Raw genomic sequence first — 19,737 nt, 5'->3', positions numbered from 1 at the left:
CTGTATCTCTAAACCATGCTAGATACCCAGAGTGGAAGTGAGTTCCTTTTCCGGGTGTACTTTTGTTTGAGTGTCTGAGAACACACATGAATAATGGCACACAATTCATGCTAGACCATATTAGGCAAGCCTCGTTGATACATCTCTTTCCCCGGGGGGCGTGTTTTCTTGAATTTTCAAATTCCTTCGCCAGATGGCAATTGGTAGGTCAGTTTCCCTCCTGGGACCTCAAGTCTAAGCAGGTGTGGTCCTGACTATGTTAAATATGCAACACTTGATTTCACCACGTATGTGACTTTCCTAGGGTTCTAACTCAGCCACATAATCAATCCAGGATAACATTCTTTAGGAAACTCAAAATATTTCAGGAATCTTACATATTCTACTTAAGAGATGGGATAAAATGTGCTTTCTCTCTCTCCATGGAACCAAAATATGTGGTGAGCACGATTTCCTGAAAAAGAAGGTCTCTGCTCTGGGGACATCAGCAGCACGCAAGTCCAGGACCTGAACACCCCAGTCTACCAGTTCTGAGAAGTCATCTGTTATTTTCCTCCAAACCCCTCCGCTGTGGCGAGACCTCCCTCCCAGCTGAAGCAGTCTGCTGTAAGAATGTGCTCGCGTGAGGTTTAATCCCTTACAGGGATCCCAAATAGAGTTTCTTGCCAGAACTCTTTTCCTCTTTTACAAACTCCCCTCCTAAACAAGCTGTGATAAGTCACATTTGGGGCCGGTAACATCCTATCAGTGCATTTTTAAACAAGAGAAAAGGGCTCCACCTTGTACCATAAATTACAGGAACGTCGTTTCTAACCACAGAGCAGCAGTTCACATGAACAGGGTCTATTTCAGGATCTCCGGGCCAAGCTGAAACTTTCTAATAGAGCCACTGTGAACCTCCCAGCCCAGTGGCAGGCTGGTAAACCTGAACCAGCCCAGGGGGCGTGGGAGGGGGAGCCTTGGTCCTTTTTGACAATTTCCCTGTGTAAATATTCCCACTAAGTGTGACTGCAGGGTTCCAGCCTGATGCCCGAGAAGATGAATCGGGAAGGAGATTTACAACATCAGCTCTCCAGGGCCAGCCGGGGCTTCCAGCACACACGCCCTGCTTTGACTCAAGACAGAAGGAACCCCAATCTCTGGGAACAGAGCCCTCCTCTTCTTCTTTCTTGGAGAATGTTAAAAATGAGCTTTTGCTACACCCATGATCTCTGTCTCCATGATAAAATCCCAGAGGCTCTGCTAACTTTTTCCAAGTAACAGAATTTACTTCAATTGTTCCAAAGTTAATATTAAACCTCAACCACTGTTCAGATCCAAGGGATAAGCGTCCTGAGAAATTAAATATGTACATATTTTGTTTTAAACACACACACACACACACACACACACACACACACTCATCTCCTTAGGGCCTCCCTAATGTGGAATCAATCTCATTTAAAAATAATTGTCATATGTGCTTTAGGACTTGAAGTTATTTTAACAAAATGTTCTTGTCATGTTGATGTCATTCTAATGACATGTTATTGGTATTTTTGTTCTCAACATGTGGATGTTTCCCAGGAAACTGACCAGTGGGAAGGATGGTGGGTGGGGAGGTGAGAGCAAGTCAGAAGCTGCAAGTTCAGGTTCTGATTAACCCTTCTCACTTACGTTCTGCGTTGACTGACATTTTCTGGGGAGCAAGAGCTGTCTGACTTGTTGGGATCAGCTCCACATGTGTTTCCCAGGGAGCCCGTGGGCTTCCTTCACAGGCGGTGCAGATGTCTGTGTCGCATTGGACACCGGGCGGGTGCTACCTGCTTGTACCCTAGGATGGGCTTCCTTATGTTTCCAACCCTCTCCGGGGCCCAGGAAAGCACCTGGATGTGTCTGTGATTCCACAAAATGAGGGACCCGATTGGTTTTCAAAACGGAAGTGACACCATTGGGCTTTCGAGATTCCAACAGGCTCATCTTTTCCTGGATTCATTCTACGCAGCGGGCTCTCTGAAGGCCGGGACATTTGACAGCCAGCTCTGGGTGCGAGCTGAACAAGAGGTGGTGGTTTCTGCAAATGAAGGTGGTGTGGGGGCTGGGGCGGTAGGTGAACCCGTGTGGGCAGAGGGAGTGGAACAGGGCTGAAGCCAGCTCTGACCCTCGCCCCCTGAGAGCTGTGCTCCCACGTCCTGCGTGTCAGTGGCTCCTCTGTAAACAGGGATGCCATCAGCACTGGGGATGTGGCGAAGGCTGAGTGAGACCAGGCGTGGAGAGGGCTTAGCACGTGACCAGTCCTGAGTTTCACTCAACAGATGCAGCTCCTGCCCTGCCCCCACCCCCGCCTTGATTTGCTTTTTAGTTAAATGTTTTAAGTTTTGGTAAAATACACATGAACTTACTCACTATTCTTTCTTAAGCGTAGTTCAGGGCGTTGAGCACACTCAAACCGTGCCAATCTGCAGACCGTTACCCAGAGCTCCCCATCCTTGCTCCCCAGCCCTTCTGCTTCCCCCTCTAGGAACCTGATCACTCCAAGTGCCTCAGAGGTGGAGCCCGACAGGATCTGCCCGTCGTCTGGCTTGTTTTGCTTAGTGGGATATCTTCAAGGTTCGTCTAGGTCGCAGCAGCTCAGGATGGCCCTCCTCTGCTGGCTGGGTCATGTCCATGGCACCTGTAGCCCACTCTGTACCCGTTCATCAGTGACGGGCCTCTGGGCCGTCTCCACCTCTTGGCTGCTGTGATCCCTGTGTACAGATGCCGGCTTGATTCACTTCCCCTTTCAGAAGACTCCTGGAATAAATTCCTACTTGCAGCATCGACGGTGCAGGTTCTGGAACAGCGCTGAGCACCTCCTCTCAGAGCGGACTTCTCCATCCTCGCTGTTAAAAGTAGCCCCCTCTGGCAGCCTCAACCCTGGACTCCACTTTGTTCTTCAGGGCTGTCAGCACCTTGCCATCCTAGACGCTGATTGGTTACTAACTGTCCGCAAGTACTACCTGGTCACTTCCAGGAGAGCAGGGACTGGGCTGTAGCTGTATTTGAGGGCCTGGCAAACAGTAGTTGCTCACTAAAAACAGTGACTGCACGGATGCCTGCGGTACCTCTCCTTGCCTACCTTTTATTCGCCGTGAGCGACAACTGGGGGCAAGACTTAGGAACAAGCAGGCAAGTGCCCCAGAGCCCTCTGAGAGACAGTGGGGGGCGTGTGCACCTGCAGCCAATGCCAGAGGGTGAGCTTGGCACCTTCGCGGTGTTTGGGACCGTGGGACAGTCAGCTGGTGAGTCACTGGTTATGCCCTTGCCCTTCTGAGGACTTGGCCTGACCCTGATCCCCGAGGTCCAGAGCCAGCTCTGACTCACTCCTGCTCGCCTAGGTGAGCAAGGCTTCAGCTAGCAGGGTGCATGGCATGCGACAATCCGGTTTCAAAACCAACCGCATACACTAGCTTGCCTCCGGTTAAAGTAAAACGCAGACCCTTGGCCTGGTGTCTGCTGGTCCAGGCCACCGTTCATCCGGATGCATGCACCATAGCACTCCAGCTTGCCTCCTTTGTCCTCCAGCTCCTCATTTCTAGAATAAAGCAGCTGGACTCGCAGTGACAACAACAAAGTCATAAAGTGCAGAAAGCAAAGTGGCGCGTCATGAGTGTAGACGCAAGGCCGCCACCAATAAGGGGCAGTTCTATAGAACTGGCTCTGGGAGGCTTTGCAGGAAGCCAAGGGTGCATCCCGGTACACCAAAGCAGGCATCCAGGATGCAGGAGGTGAGGAGCAAGAGGGACAAGTTCCAAATTGTTAAGAGTTTTAGGACATCGGCAACACAGAATTAAACCAAGCACAGGTCCTTCTGAGTGCAGGCCCTGCTCCTCTGTTCAGGTTGTGCACCCCTGAAGCCCGCCTTGCCCACAAAGGCCAGACTGAGAACCCAGTTACCTGCTTCTCCATTTTTGATTCACACCATAAACTCCCCAAGAGAAGGGGCTGTTCCCTGAAAAGCTTCCATCTCCCTTATGCCTGGGCCGGGGCTCAAGGACCAGAGGTGACAGAGGTCCCTGTAAGACGGGCAGCATGATGGTCCCTGCCTCCAGGAGGACAAAGGAGTGAAGACACAGACCCTGGTACTGCTCAGCGTTCTCTGTGCCTCTTGGCCCACTTATTCCCTGCCCCACAAAGGGTCAGCTGTTTGTTTGCTCTTCCTATTGCTACTGCGGAGCTCTCTGCCGCTTCTCATAATTCTGTGTTGCCGATGTCCTAAAACTCTTAATAATTTGGAACCAGGGTCCTCAGGTTTTCACTTTACACTGAGTCTTACAGATGATGAAGCTCTTTACAAGTTTGGCTTGCACTTTATTGTTCTTTTTTTTTTTTTTTTTGGTTGGGGGGGGTACCAGGGATTGAACTCAGGGGCATTGGACCACTGAGCCACATCCCCAGCTCTAGTCTGTATTTTATTTAGAGACAGGGTCTCACTGAGTTGCTTAGGGCCTTGCTAAGTTGCTGAATCTGGCTTTGAACTCATGATCCTCCTGGGCGTTAATTGTTCTTTAACAAAAATGATTTAGGGGGCTGGGGATTGGCTCAAGTGGTAGCGCGCTCGCCTGGCATACGTGCGGCCTGGGTTCGATCCTCAGCACCACATACAAACAAAGATGTTGGGCCCGCCGAAAACTTAAAAAAAATAAATAAATGTTAAAAAAAAAAACCTCCTCTCTCTCTCTCACACACACTCTCTCTTTAAAAAAAAAAAATGATTTAGGTATACTTAAAAATTCTCAGAAGCTACCAGAAGGTCTGGCAGGATGAACTGGATTTTTAAAAATTATTTTTGTACCAAGGATTGAACCCAGGGGTGCTTAACCACATCCTCAGCCCTTTTATTTATTTATTTTTTTAAGATTTTGAGATAGGTTCCTGCTAAGTTGCTTAGCACCTCCTGAATTGCTGATGCTGGCTTTGAACTTGAGATCCTCCTGCCTCAGCCCCCTGAGCCACTGATTATAGGCGTGTGCCACCACATCCAGTTGGATTTTCTATGCAGCAAAAATGAACTGAAGCTGGACACAGTGGCACGCACCTGTAATCTCAGTGACTCAGGAGCTTGAGGCAGGAGGATTGCAAGTCTGAGACTAGCCTCAGCAATTTAGCAAGGCCCTAAGCAGCTTAGTGAGACCCTGTCTCAAATTTAAAAATAAAAAAGTCTGGGGATGTGGCTCAGTGGTAGAGCTCTCTGGGTTCAATCCCCAGTACCCATCCCTTCCAAAAAATTAATACTTGCCATGACACTATATTCATAAGGCATAAAAGACTCTTGACTCTCCCTCCAAACCCTGTCCAATGCGACCCCACTGCCCTCCCTGGGGAAAAACCTCAGTTTCTTGTATATATCTCCAGAATTATTCCATGAACATAGATGCAATCTCTGTGGTGTTTGTTGTGTACAATTTGTTTATTTTTATTTTGAAGGTTGCTTCATATCTGTGAAGTACTTCCTCATTCTCTTTCTTTTTTATTGCTACATAATATTCCTTTAATGAACTAACTGATGTCTCTCATCTTGCAAGGATGAGTGTGCTATATCATGGGAGGGCATATCTCTGGAAAGTGCATTCCTAGGAGTTATGCATGTATTTTAAGAAAAATGGAAAGCAAATCTTGGGCTGAATGTCCCCATTCAAGCCTTGAAAGTTGATGAAGCATGATCTCACATGTCAGCATTTTGATTTTGGAAATGACATATTCAAGGCCAGGCTTCCCCCTGCAGCTCGGGAGCGGAGGGGCTTCAAACAGCTCATCCGGCCTGGGGTGCAGCCCAAGGATGGAGCACTTGCCCAGCATGTGCAAGGCCCTGGTTCCATCCCCAGCACCAGAAAGGGGGTGGTGGTGGAGGAAAGGATGCAAATAGCCCATTTGTCCACAATAACCCAAAGCAGGACCAGAAAGACCCACTAGGGAAATGACCTGGAAGTCCTGGGGGCTGGTCACCACCTGCCTGGTTCTTTCTTTCAAGAGGCTGTGTTTATTCCACTGCAGTCACAGAAGAGTGCTGGCCTCTGTGTGGATCAGCCACTCGCCTGTCGCTCCAGGGGCCAAAGCAGGAGGTTGTCCCCGTCAGGCCCCCCTATTTGCAGACTGCCCTGGCCTCACAGGAAGACGTCTTCCTGCCCATCTTGCCGCCTGCCAATACACAAGAGGCTCTTTTTTTTTTTTTTTTTTTGCCTGTTAGCTTTTCAAAATGTTCTGAGAAACCCTGTCTTCTTGGCGTGGTGAGCAACGATGATAGCTTGTGAAATGCGATTTTTTCGTTTCACTTGGAGGGAGAGACTTTATTTCATCAGCTCATGAGCTTTTTATATCAGGCTCAGTAGGGGGTAACTAGCTGAGCTACCCATGGTCCCATCGAGCTCAGAGCGGGGACTCTGCCACAAAAGATATTTGATAATTAAATAACCATAAACTTATAATAACAACCATTTCTAGAGTACTTGCTATTTTCAGTGTTGCTATGGACTGAATCGTGTCCTTCCAAATTCATATCTGAAGCCCTAACCCCATATGCTACTGTGTTTGGAGTAAAGAAGTAATTAAGGTGAAATGGGTCATACAGGTGGAGCCCTTATCTGATAGGATTAGTGTCCTTATAAGAAGAGACTCCACAGAGCTTTCTCTCTCTCTGCCACATGAGGACACAGCAGGAAGGAGGCCATCTGCAAGCCAGGACAGGACCTCACCAGACCCGGGATCAGCCAGCCCGGGAGCTGGGACTGCAGCCTCAGCACTGTGAGGAGGTCAAGGTCTGCCGTTGCAGCGCCCTGATCTGGGGTGTTCTATTATGGCAGCCCAAGCGGATTAAGACATGGATATTGTTGACTTTAGCGCTACAACAGCCTTTTGGGTAAGACTGTACTTACCTACATGTTCCAGGAAGAAGGAAGGACTGGGGCTGTAGCTCAGTGGTAGAGTGCATGCCTACGCCTACCATGAGCGAGGCTCTGGGTTCAGTCCCTGGGACCATAGAGAAAGAAAAACAGCCAGTAATACGCAGAAAGAAAGTGAACTAAACTGCAGGCATTAAATTATGGCCTAAATGCCTTCAGCCTAATAGCGCCTCAGGCTTGTGACCAAAATGAACACCATGAACATAATACCATGTCAGTGAGTCTCAAACAGGGAAGGTTTTTTTTTTTTTTTTTAAAAACATATTTATTTTAGTTGTAAATGGACCTTTATTTAATTTATTTATATTTGGTACTGAGAATCAAACCCAGGGCCTCACACATGCTAGGCAAGCGCTCTACCACTGGGCCCCAGCGCCAGCCCCCAACAGGGAAGGTTTTGCCCCCAGAGGATACTTGATAATATCTGAGGATGCTGGGTGGTCACACTGGGGAGTGCTCTTAGCAGGAAAGGGCCCTGTATGCTGCTCCACATCCCACAACACACAGGACAGCTTTTACCACAAAACATTCCCTAGCCAAACATGTCGAAATTGCCACATTTGAGGAATACTGCGCTATGTACAAACAGGTAGGTCTACCTGAAGCACTTCAGGTGGATGTTTGTATCCTTTATTTTTCTGAAAGACACAATTTCTAATTAAATGTAGTGGGATGAACATCATGAAAATTTGGATTATGTGAATTTAAACGTGTGACATAAACTATCAAAAATGTTTGCCCACCCCGTCTGATATGTTGCTGAACTTCCTCTCAAATTACAAATTTGTCAGGAAACATTATTTTGGAGCTATCATGTTCTGTGACCCATAAACTGCATGTCAGGTAGCCACGTGACAGCACCAGTAAGTTGATAAACAGAAATGTTTGAATTAAGAGAGATTTTCAGGAGCAAATCCCTTGCAGAAAACATGCCCTGTTCCAAGAACCGTGTGTACATTTTTATATGCCTATAGGTACGTAAATAATTTTGATTTTTCTCAATCTATAGCTATTTGCTATAAAATATTCTTCAACTGACACTCTGGACTCATGCATAAAAATTCGTCACAGAAATTATTCCTCAGATAATTTGCACTTATCCATTTGTCATTATCCCAGCAAATACAAAGTCGTCTCTGAATAGGACTATTTCCATAGAGCACAAAACTGGATAATTTTAGATTGTTCCCGTGAGTGAGTGAGTGTTCCAGAGCGTCTCTGGGCATCTGGAGGAAAAGCACATTTATTCTTTAGTGCAAGCGACTGCTATTGTCATGGGCGACCCTGAAAACTAACCTCCAATTGCTGGGACTCGTAGGGAGCTGTGGAAATGCCTCCTTGGTCTCCAGGCTCCCCCAGTGGGCTCTGCTGGAGCCACAGCAGGGATGGCAATGACCACGGCAGGATGGAGGGCAGCCGCTGCGTGCACCTGTTAGATTCCAGCTCCTTCTCATCTCAGAGAATGTACCATAGTGAGCTGTGATTGGTTTTTCCAAAGATACAAATGGGTAGAATAAAACAGGGGCTGGAGATGTCCTCTGTAAATGGCTGGATATGAACCAGTGTTATAAAACATATTTTGGGGGCTGGGGGTGTAGCTCGGTGATAGAGGAATTGCTCAGTGTGCGCGAGTCCCTGGTTCCATCGACATCACGGTCACCCTCATATCCCGCCTCCCAAGCCCCAAACATTTTAGGCTTTGTAAGCCAGATGATCTTGGAAGCAATTTCCAAACCATGCTTTGTTGTGGGAAAGCAGCCACAGACCATACGTAGACAAACGAGCACATCTGCTTTCAGTAAAGCTTTATCTGCAGCTGGGCACCAGGGGTGCATGCTCATCATCCCTGAGACTCAGGAGGCTGAGGCTGGAGGATGGCAAGTTTGAGACCAGCATCAGCAATTTAGCTGAGGTCTTCAGCAATTTAATGAGACCCTGTCTCAAAATAAAAAAGAATAAAGGGCTGGGGATATGGCTCAGTGGTAAAGCACATCTGGTTCAATCCCCAGTAAACAACCCCTACCCCATTAAAAGACACAAAATTTGGAAAAATAGACAACAGACCTTCTTTGCCGAACCCTGGAGTGAAGTACAAATATTTACAGATACAGGTCTGAATAGAGAGACAGGAGCAAACACTTGAAGTGTGGCAGAAAATGTCAATACCTACACACGTCCCTTCTTCCTTAAGAACAGTCTCCATATTGTTGGGGCTGTCAAGGTCGCCTGTTAAATGCATCTATATACTAGTCTTTCTGGCCAGAGGGGATGATTTTTATTTTCATTTTCCTCTGGTGCTGGTGATGGGAGTCCGGTCCGTGCACGTGCTAGGCAAGTGCTCCACTACTAAGTTACACTCCTCTGTCTGCTTCCTTCTTTCTTCCTTTTTCAGACTTTTCTTTTCTTTCTTTGGTATACTGGGGACTAAACCCAGGGGTGCTCTACCACCTAGCTACATCCCCAGCCCTTGCATTTTTATTTTGAAGCAGGGTCTCACTAAGTGAGACTTAACCCTTTCCCAGGCTCAGCCTGCTGAGCGTCGCTGTGCCCACTGTAGAGATGAGGAAACTCTGGAGTCGCAACTAAGGCTGCACCTGGGAGAACCCCAGTGGGTTTGAGGCCCACGGCTTCAGAACTGGGCTTTCTCTGCCTCCTGGGCTCTCAGGGCTGGGGCTGGGGGTGCAGCTTGGACGGGTGCTCCCTGCTCAGCGTCTGTGTCCCACTCAGCCTTTTTCCCCCACTGGGGTCTTCTGATCTTCACCTGGGATCCATGGAGATGGTTTCTGGGGAGGAGTCCATGAACCCCTTGCCATCTCAGGCCAGTTCCTTGAGTGCGTGTTTTTCTGAGGAGCTAAACTATAGTTTTCACAAGAATTTCAAAGGGAGGGGCGCAAAAAATTAAGATCCTGTGTCAGGGTGTCAGAATTTAAATTGAATAAGTAAATCAGACCCACTAGATAGCAATAATAATAACGATGATGATGATGATGGACGGAAATAACAAGTGTTGGAGAAAATGTGGGGAAATTGGAACCCTCCCAGGTTGCCAGTAGGAAATTAGATCCAGGGCTGGGGTGCACCTTGGTGGTAGAGCATCCAGGAGGAGGTCCTGACTCCATCCCCAGCACCACCACAAAGAAGAAAAAAAAAAGTGGAAACAGCTAAAATATCCATAAATTAATACATGGATTTTAAAAAGGTGGAAACTGTCGACATAATGGAACATTGTTTGTAAATGAAAAGAGAGACATCCTAACAGGCTCCCACATGACATTATGCTAGCTGAGAGCAGCCATCACAGAGACCGGCCCATGGTATCCTTCCTCACACGTGAAATGTTCCCAAGAGGCCGATCCACAAGGACAGAAAGTGGATTAGTGGTTGCCAGGGTTGGGAGGAGGAGGGAATGGGAGATGAGTACTAATGCGTACAGCGTTCCTGTTTGGGATGATAGAACTTTCTGGAATAGGTAGGGTGATGGTTGCACAACTTTGTGAATATCCTAAAAACCACAGAATTTTTCTTTTTTCTCGGTACCAGGGCTTGAATCCAGGGGTGCTTGACGGCTGAGCTACATCCTGGACGGGCTACATCCTGGTCGGGAACTTGCCGTCCTCCTGCCTCAGCTTCCCCAGTCACTGGTGCTGCAGGGTGGACCATGGCCCCGGGGTAAGAGCGGGAGGGAGAGAGAGGAACCCTTATTTACTATGTTTCCAGTTAGTCTTTTAGCTTTTGGCATACGACTTTTAATCCTTAACACTACTTAAAATCTACTCATCATCTTCATGATCATTTTACAGACAAGAAAAAACAAAATTCAGAAAATTAAGCACTGGGTTGGGGATGCAGCCCAGCGATGCTGCGCTTGCATAGCGCGCCAGAGGCCAGGGCTTAAAAAATTAGACTGATTAAAAATTAAGCAAATGGAATAACTAAATACCAAAATAAGCTCACAGTCCCCGGTACCACCTGCAGTACCCAGAAAGAACTTTCCCATCCCTGGGCACCCCGCCCCTTTGCCACGTGACCTCATAGCTCCTCCCAGTAAGGGGAGGAGTCTGGTTCAGGCTTTCCATCTGGGCTGGGATTTGCCTTGGCCAAGCATCGCTGACAAATGCGAAGGAAGCAGAGGCTTCGGAGTCCTCAGTCCTCGTCCTTTGGTTTGCTCCCTTTCTTCATCATCTGGTGCAGGATCTAACTGTTGGATGACAAGGGACAGGTGATGCCGCTGCTCTTGTGGCCCCAGGCGAAAGCCTCCATCCACCACCATGGTAGGAAGGCTGATTTAGGACCACGTAGCTGAGCTGAGCTACAGGCAGACTGCACGTGCAGGAAGCCGAAGCCGTCCAGCAGAGGTCAGCTGAGCTGGACCAGAACAGAAATCATGAGCTAAATTAGTGGTTGTGTTAGCTCCTGAGCTTTGGGATGTTTTGTTATGGCAGAAGCAAATGGATATGCCACCTTTCACTGTATAAAACAAATGCTACAAATAATAGATCAAGGGGCTCAGTTGGTAGAGTGCTTGCCTTGTATGCACAAGGCCCTGGGTTCTATTCTTAGCAACACACACACACACACACACACACAAACAATAGATCAAATTGTGCAGATCCAGATAATATTCAGTGTACAAGTTAAAGCTCAAGCTTTTACACAAAAGATATATCTTATTTCCCTTTTCATGGATGATAATAGCTTTGGCCATTAAAAGCTGTTGATGGAGAAAAATAGTGTCTCGGAGACCCAAAATGAAAAAAATATATCTTGTGGGCTGGGGTTGTGGCTCAGTGGTAGAGTACTTGCCTAGCATATGTGAGGCACTGGGTTCCATTCTGAGCACTGCATACAAATAAATAAAAATAAAGGTCCATTGACACCTAAAAAAAATTAAAAAAAAATTTTTTTTTTGTTTTCACATCATAAATGTCATTAGGTGCTGACAGTGCTAAATAACACACTGAAACACAACTAGGTTGGTCAGCATCCCAGTTTGCTAGGGATTTGTCCTTTTTAATACTGACGTCCTCTGTAGAGATACTCCTGAGTCCAGGGCAAACTTGGACAGTTGGTCACTGCTATGGTTAGAATGTATGTGTCTTTCCAAAATTCACGTGCTGTGACTTGACCCCCAAGTTGATGGTATTGAGAGGTGGGGTTTGCAGGGTGCAGAGGAATATACCTGTAATCCCAGCCACTCAGGAGGCTGAGGCAGGAGGATCAAAAGTATGAAGCCAGCCTGGGAAACATAGTGAGACCCCTGCCTCAAAATAGAGAGGGCTGGGATTGTGGCTCTGTGGTAGAGTGCTCACCTAGCATGAAGGAGGCCTGGGTTCATCCTCCACTACCCCCGCCCCCCCAAAAAGAGGTGGGACCCCTGGGAAGCAATGAGGTCACAAGACTCAGCCCTCATAGATGGGTTAGTGTCCTTATGAAAGGGCACTATGGGGAAAGGTTGTCTGTCTCTCTCTTTGGACACTTGAGGATATAGCGGTCATCTTTCCAGGGGACAATGCAGCTAGGCACCATGCTGAAGGCAGGTAGGAATCCTGGACCAGACATCAAATCTGCCCAAGCTTTCAACTTGGATTTCCCAGCCTCTGGAGCTGTAAGAAGTACACTCATTCTATTATTTATTAATGACTCAGTCTGTGGCATTTTGTTATAGCAGTAAGAGTAGACCCAAAGCTCAACTTTATTTATATTCCAATGGGAAGGAACTTGCAAACCCTTATTCATACCTAACAATAGGTATTTAGAAACTGAGTAATTTCTCAAGCTCAGGGCTAAGTTACATGTTAGTGTTTCTTTTGGTAGATGATGACGCTATGAACTTGCACTTAATGCTTCCACACAAGTCATATTCCTCTGGGAATTCCTGGTGACAGGGATTCCTGAATGTGAGATTTGTGGTTTTGGAAACTGAACCTGTGTCTACAATTTCTCCAGGAGGTTGGAGGGGAAGCCCCTGAGCAAAAGTCCTTGGACAAGAGGATGCCTGATGCCCCAGGACAAAGGGTGGTGGGAGAGGACTGCAGAGAGGGAGGTGGGGCTCATTCTTCCAAAAAAAAAAAAAAAAAAAAAGGTACCAATATTCTAGTCCTCAGCACCTCCAAATCCACATATCAACTTATTTGGAAGCAGGGTCACTTAAGTTCTAATTAGTTAAGAAGAGGTCAAGCTGGAGTGGAGCAGGCTCCTAATCCAATCTAACTGCACCCTTGTAAGAAACAGTTGGGGTGTAGCTCAGTGGTAGTGCACTTGCCCAATGTGCATGAGCCCCTGGGTTACACACTTACACACACACACACACACACACACACATACACAATCCTCTGAAATGAAAAGGAAAACACAGCTACTTGGGGGAGAAAGTCGTATGCCAAAGCAGAGATGGACGGATACAGCCCCAAGCCATCGAACGCTGGAGACTGGAGACCGATGAACAGAAAGCTCGAGGCAAAGAAGCTCTTCCCAACAGGTTCAGGGAGAATGTGGCCCGACCGACAGCACAGTTCTGGGCTTGCACCCTTCAGGACGGTTAGGCAATGAACTGTTGTTGACTTAAGTCACTTAGTTTGTTGCAATTTGCTGTGGCATCCCTGGGAAATTAATACAAAGGCCACAGCAGGATTTGGGTCTTTGTCCCAAGAGCAACAGGGAAGCAAGGCGAGAACTTGCGCAAGTCAGGGAGCGGGGTTTCCTGGCTCCCCGGCGCCCCTGGGAGAACAGGAAGAGGGGAGCCAGAGCGCACAGGAAAACGACTAGTCAGGAGGCTTAGGAGGTCTAGTCAGGAGGCTTCAGGGGTACTAGTTAGAAGTTGATGTGGGTGCCCAGGAAAGAGACAACAGTAGTTGAGAATAGGGGTTCAGGGTAAAGACAAAGCCAAGAGAACGGGTTCTGAATGCCTTGGGGCGTGAGAGGCTAAACCTTGCCAACGATGGCTCCAAGGCTTCTGGCTTGCTCGACTGGATGGACAGTGGTGCCAATCACAGAGTAAGAGACTCCAGAGAGGACTCCACTTAGCACAGGGCCCCACAGCCAGCAAAATGAAGTTCAGTGTTATTAAAGCAAACAAACCCAAATAAAGCTTCCTTTCTACTTCTATAAATAGGATTGTAATACATACTCTATCCAATGCCTTTTGTTTTTACAGAATAAAATTTCTGGGAGACTAGTACAATCAGCTCATGGAAATTGATTCCTTTGTTATTAATGGCTGCCTGGTAATTCATTATATGACTAGAGCATAATTTATTTAGCCAATCTCATATATATATATATATATTTTCCAGGTTTTAAATTATTGCATGTTGTTCAACAATTTTTTAAACTGGATCCACTAAAAAAAAATATTTTTACATTGGGACCCAGTATGCCCATATATCTCACCCCCATTTATATAGTTAAATGATTTATGAAATAGTACTTACTTTTCCTCTATGCCATGCACTCTATTCTATTCAATTCTATTCTCTTCTATCTTTCCTCCTCTAGTTCATTGAAAAGTAATAGCTGAGACCCACTAAATGGATCTTGCTATCTATAGATACAGGTTACAACTTGCAGCTGAAAAATACTTTCTGCACGTATTTAGTAAATAAAAAGAGGAAAGTACTTATACACTGTACTTTTCTGGACATCTTAGAAGTAACAATTCATGAACCCTTAGCAAGTCCTAATCGGATAGATAGATGATGAAACCAAGGTACAGAGACTCTGACAGAGAGCCCCGAGCTAGTACGTGGGAGAGCCATGCATTAAACCAGGAAGCCTCGCTGCGTTTGATGCCTTCACCCACCAGCCCAGGGTACTTCCTCTAGTCTTAGGAGCAGATGTGAGCTAAGCTAGGATTAGAAGCAGATACTCTAAATCACTTCCCTTAGTGTTTCAAACCATAGCAGGGTATATCCCTTCACAAGATCTTCAAGCCGGACATGGTAAGTATCCTCTGCCATTCACTCACCTTGGTGGCCATAGAGGCTAAATAAAGATTTAATAATCTCCTCCAGAAACCCAGCTTCAGCAGCCTCCACCCCTCCACCTCCCACATGATCGGCAATGATCACTGTCAGTGTTAGACTTTCAATGACAGGGCCACTTCTTATTCAGAGGAAGTACTGAACTTCACTATTATTTATTGATTTTCCCCACAAAGTTATCAAGTCCGAAAGCCTAATTATCAGTGAATCACCAAGATGTCAGGAGAACTCTAAGCCCCTTTAGCTAATGCATGGCATATGTCGAAGGGATTCAGCGAATTCACATATCTGTCTGCACTGTTAATAGAGAAGGTTACATGCCAATTATCCCGGCTTCCATCGCTGGTCTGGATACAATGGAGGCAGTGTTCACACACTTGATGTGCCACATTCCTCTCCACATCAGAAGCAGCTGGGCCAGATAAAGACCACTGGGGTTGGATATTTAGGAATCATGTCCCCGGAAGAGCTGGAATTGAGACTTGATTACTACATCCACAAATACCTGCAGGTATCTTTAACCTGGATTAAAAAACAAAAACAAAAACAAAAAAAACGCCTAGTGGGTTTGCAGTTCACTAGTCTTTAGACACTTCCTGCTCAGACTTGCTGGGTGGGTGGGTGGAGGTGCTGAGGAAGAGGAGAGACAAAGACCCAAACAGCCTCGTGACAAAGGAGCCGGTAAATAGATTCCAGGGAAATAATGAACCTGTGCACTTCTTGTGCCCAGTTTTAGAATCAAATGGGCTATGACTTTTTCCCTCTAAGAGTTTGATCTTGTGTTTGAAAAATCTATAGACCTATTTATATCCATGTGTCTCTATTCCACCTCCACCCCTTCCCCTTTGCTTTCCCCCCTTATTTCTTTTTTCCTCAGATCCAGAAACTGGACTGGAAATGTTGCAATATCACCAGAAAATGCTGCTTCCGGTGGTATTTTTAACCAAGCACAGAAACTGGGCAGAAAGCCCCTGACCTCCCAAGGGCTGTTCTTTAGTTTTACTGGCAGAGAGCACAGGATCAGCCATCAGAGTCAAAATGGCAGATGTTGGGGATTTTTAGGGGAAGGGAGGAAGATACCTAAGAGCCTTCAGCAAATTTTCCTGTCCTTCCTATTACTTCCATCTCTTAGATTCCATTGAAACAGAGCCTCTGTCCACTTGTCTAAGGTTAAAAAAAAAAAAAAAAAAAAAGAAAAGAAAGAAAGAGAAAAACAACCGATGGTTCCTTAGGCTCTTTTCTGAGGCTGTATTGTTACCTACTGGCACAACAGCGACCCAGACAACTTCGGGGGAAAAAAAATTACCAAAAGCTATTTGACAACAGGCAGATACAACATACCACCGTTGTTTTGTGTGTTATTTCAGCTCCGTGTGTAATTTTTTTCCATCCTCCCAGATGAAAATACAGTAATTAACTCCATGCAGAAGGGGGAGGGGGAAGGAAGCTCTTTCTTTTTCCCCCTCCTTAGACTTGAAAAGAAATTCTGGCAGATAATTTGGCTGAACATGAAAAGGGAGAGGCTGCTTAGGGCCGCCCAAATAAAGTGCTAGGTTGGTGAGGTTCCCCGGGCTGAGTTGGTTGTTTCTCGGCATGACAAGCAGACATTTATCTGTTCCCATGGAGATAGGACTTCTACTAGTCAATCAGGCACCGGGGAGGTCAGACAATAGCCAGTAGTTCCTTTTTTCATCTTGAGAGACAGTCGATTCCCGCTCTGTTTTAGCATTTCACCTACATTTAATGGAATCGAAAGGATTTCTGAGAAATACCTGCGAGCGCAGCCATTGCATTTTCGAGTGATCAGAAAGAACAGGGAATTCCAGCTGCCTGGGCGGACGCCGGGCGTGGCCCCCTTCCCTTTGCATTTCAAACCCCGGGGTCGTTCAGTGACCGTCCTTATTTGCATAAACTTGGCTTCGGAACGGGACTCCGCCCTCCCGAATACAAAAATTAATAAAGTTATAAATTAAGTGTCGAGATTTCCCAAACAGCGTGTGGGGAGGGCGAACAGCGGGAGGACAAGCTGCGCCAGAAGGGGGCACATCCCGGAACTGCGGCAAGTTCGAAGGATGATCAACTTCGTTCCCCGCGTGTCCTCGCCCGAAAACGGCACAGGCAGAAGTGATTAAGGCTGTTAGGCGACCTTCTGTGTTTGTTATCAATCCCAGAAAGCGGATGGTGCGCATTTGCACGTTGCGTTTATTTCAGGAGGTGAACGGCGCCCGGAAACGAGGATGGAGACTTTTTACATCATCTCACCACTGTCCGCCCCGCTTCCCCCCTACATCATTTTAATGCACACGCTGGGCAGGAGGAAACGACCCAGGCCCTCCCAGGGCTAGCTGGGAAGGGCGGGGCACTTGCCTGGGGTCGCGTTTATGATCGCAAACCCCACTTAGACCGAGCCTTCTCAGCTCAGCCTCGCCGAGCTCTGCCCCTAAGGGTGACTGCACTCTTGTTAATGGGGTCACTCGAGTGCGCCTCCACCGCGCAGGGCAGTAGGGAAACACGGGCAGGTTCCACTGGACGCTCTCCCGCAGGCTGCCCGTCGCTCCCACGCCCCAGGGCGCGGAACCTCTTCAGGCTCCAGCTGGAACAAAGACAGCGACAGGGCCACTGCTGCCACTGGAGGCAGTCCCAGCAAATAACACGGAGGAAGAGGGGAAGCCGTCAGCGGCCTGATGACGTCTGACCTCGCAGCGTGAGGCAGGCGGACAGAGGAGGTCTACCCAGGATCGGGCGGGGAGGTGGAGTTGCCCGGGGCGCACGGTATTGCAGGGCAGCTTTTGGTCATTGGCTTTGATCATTGCTCTCCTTTTCTCACTTTGGTTTTAAAGATATAACATAGAGCTAATACATCACCCCTTTAAAATGTTCGAACAGTATAAAATTAAGGAACCGGTGTTAAAGTACCTCTGGCTGCTTCTGCTCCCTGCCATGAGCTCCGAATCTCACCAGAGAGGGCCAACCACTACTTGAACAGTGGGACCCCTCTCCCTCAGACATTTTCCAGAGATGTCCTCCCTCCCACCCTCCCTCCCTTTCTCTTTATCTCTCCTTCTGTTTTAAATATTCCTTTGGTATCATTTAGAGACTTAACAAACAAACAAACTTGAAGTGTCTTTCTCAGGCAATTTTTAATCTATGTATTTTTAGATATTAGTTGTCAATTTTAGGGGAAACCACTGTAATACATTCAAATCAAAAAATGTAATTAAGGGTGACCCCCCCCCCCCATGCAGATCAGCAGTTTTTTCCGTCTTTGTCCTAAATATACACCTGTGTGTCAGCCATGTCACCCATCCAGTCCCTTGTCCTTCCGCACACTCTTCTGCCTTTCCTCTCCCACTTAGGTCTACTGGAGAGTGCTCCCTGGCAGAAAAAACCCGAAGTTTTCATGGTGGCCTCTTATCTCTTTCAGGATGTTTCTTAATGTATTTCACTTGTCCTTCCTGACAGACATTCTGGGTGACTCTCAGGCTTGGCTTCTACAATCAGTGCTGCAATACATACTCTATTCCATTGTGCACCCCAAGATTCTCAAGTAGCCTTAAGTTGCCTAACTCCAAAGGAAATTTGATCAAGTTGACTTTTTTTTAAGTTAAATCCATTCCACTTATTAATTCTTTATTTTATTTATTTATTTATTTATTTGATCAAGTTGACTTAAATTTTTTTTTTTTTTGGTACTAGGGATTGAACCCAGGGGTGCTTTACCACTGAGCCACATCCCCAATCCTTGTTATTGTGTTTTATTTTGAGACAGGGTCTCACTAAGTTGCTTAGGGCCTTGCTAAATTGCTGAGATTGGCCTCCAACTTGCCATACTTCTGTTCAGCCTCCCTGGTTGCTGGGATTACAGGCCTGCGATGGCTAACTTTTTTTTTTTTTTTTAATGAGGGTTTTAAACAAAGTATTATTAATCTATTCAAAATGTATCAGGAACATGTGCTCTTTCTTGTAGTTTTTTTGCTAGACAATTCATCTAACATCTAACCCTTAGCCTCCCCAGTCCCTCTTGTAGTTTTAATCTCTTCTCCAGCTTGAGCATGGGACACTCATGAAAAAAGGAAAGAAAAAGTCATCATCCCCGCCCCCAACCCAGCCGTGCCAAGACCACTCCTTGGCATCCCACGCCTGCTTCTTACAAATGCAGGCTTCACATTGAGCACTTCCTTTCCTTTTACTTCTTTCATCTTGGGCTCAGAGAGAGATTGCAGCTCACGCTAACAACCTAGGTGCAGCTTCCTGCTCTTTTTGTGTGTGTGAGGGAGAGTGAAGCCTTTGGGATTTAGAACAAAGTGTGTCCTTGGAAAGAAGTGGGTGGAATTTTGTGTTTGCAGTAGGAGGGGGAGGGATCTCTCTTCCCAGGGGAGGAGTCTGATTTCATTATACAGTTGGAAAACCTGGTGAAATCATGTATTTGACTGAGTCTTTTGCTCAGCTAGTGAAGTCTTTTTGTCCTTCATCTTGCAGTGTGTGTGTGTAGCAAATTGCTGTTGTGCCAGGGAAGAAGGAAATTTGAGTTAAAAAGGAGGACCCCTTCCATCTGCCTTGTAGCAAGCAAGCTAATTGAAAAAAAATTAATTCAGGAAGAGAAGTTACAAGGCCGAAGTGAAAGGGGAGCTGGGCCTGCCAGCGATCAGAGCAGGAAAGCCCTAGAAGCTACCGACCCAAGTCAAAATTATAGGAGGCTGGAAAATGACCTGTTGTATTTGTCACTGAAATTCACACTCTTATTTGCTATTTATTTTGAGAATGGGGGAAGCTCTTCTGCTGGTTAGGAAAAAAGAGGCAAGGTCTAGGAAGATACACCAGTAATAAGAAAGGGGGGTGAT

The 19,737-nt window shown here is 46.7% G+C and overlaps 1 long non-coding RNA gene across 1 annotated transcript; it reads right to left on the bottom strand.

Moving 5' to 3' along the window:
- Positions 1-15,029: 15,029 nt before the first annotated feature.
- Positions 15,030-17,539, bottom strand: LOC114101462 (uncharacterized). The gene is made up of 2 exons (XR_003584323.3): positions 16,669-17,539; positions 15,030-15,418 (listed from the first exon to the last, which is right to left on the bottom strand). It is a non-coding gene; the product is annotated as an uncharacterized lncRNA (long non-coding RNA).
- Positions 17,540-19,737: the final 2,198 nt, after the last annotated feature.

This window comes from Marmota flaviventris, chromosome 2, assembly GCF_047511675.1.
Source record: "Marmota flaviventris isolate mMarFla1 chromosome 2, mMarFla1.hap1, whole genome shotgun sequence".
NCBI classification, from domain to species: domain Eukaryota; kingdom Metazoa; phylum Chordata; class Mammalia; order Rodentia; family Sciuridae; genus Marmota; species Marmota flaviventris.
The sequence above is the reverse complement of the archived record's forward strand: the minus strand, read 5'-3'. Positions and strand labels throughout refer to the sequence as shown.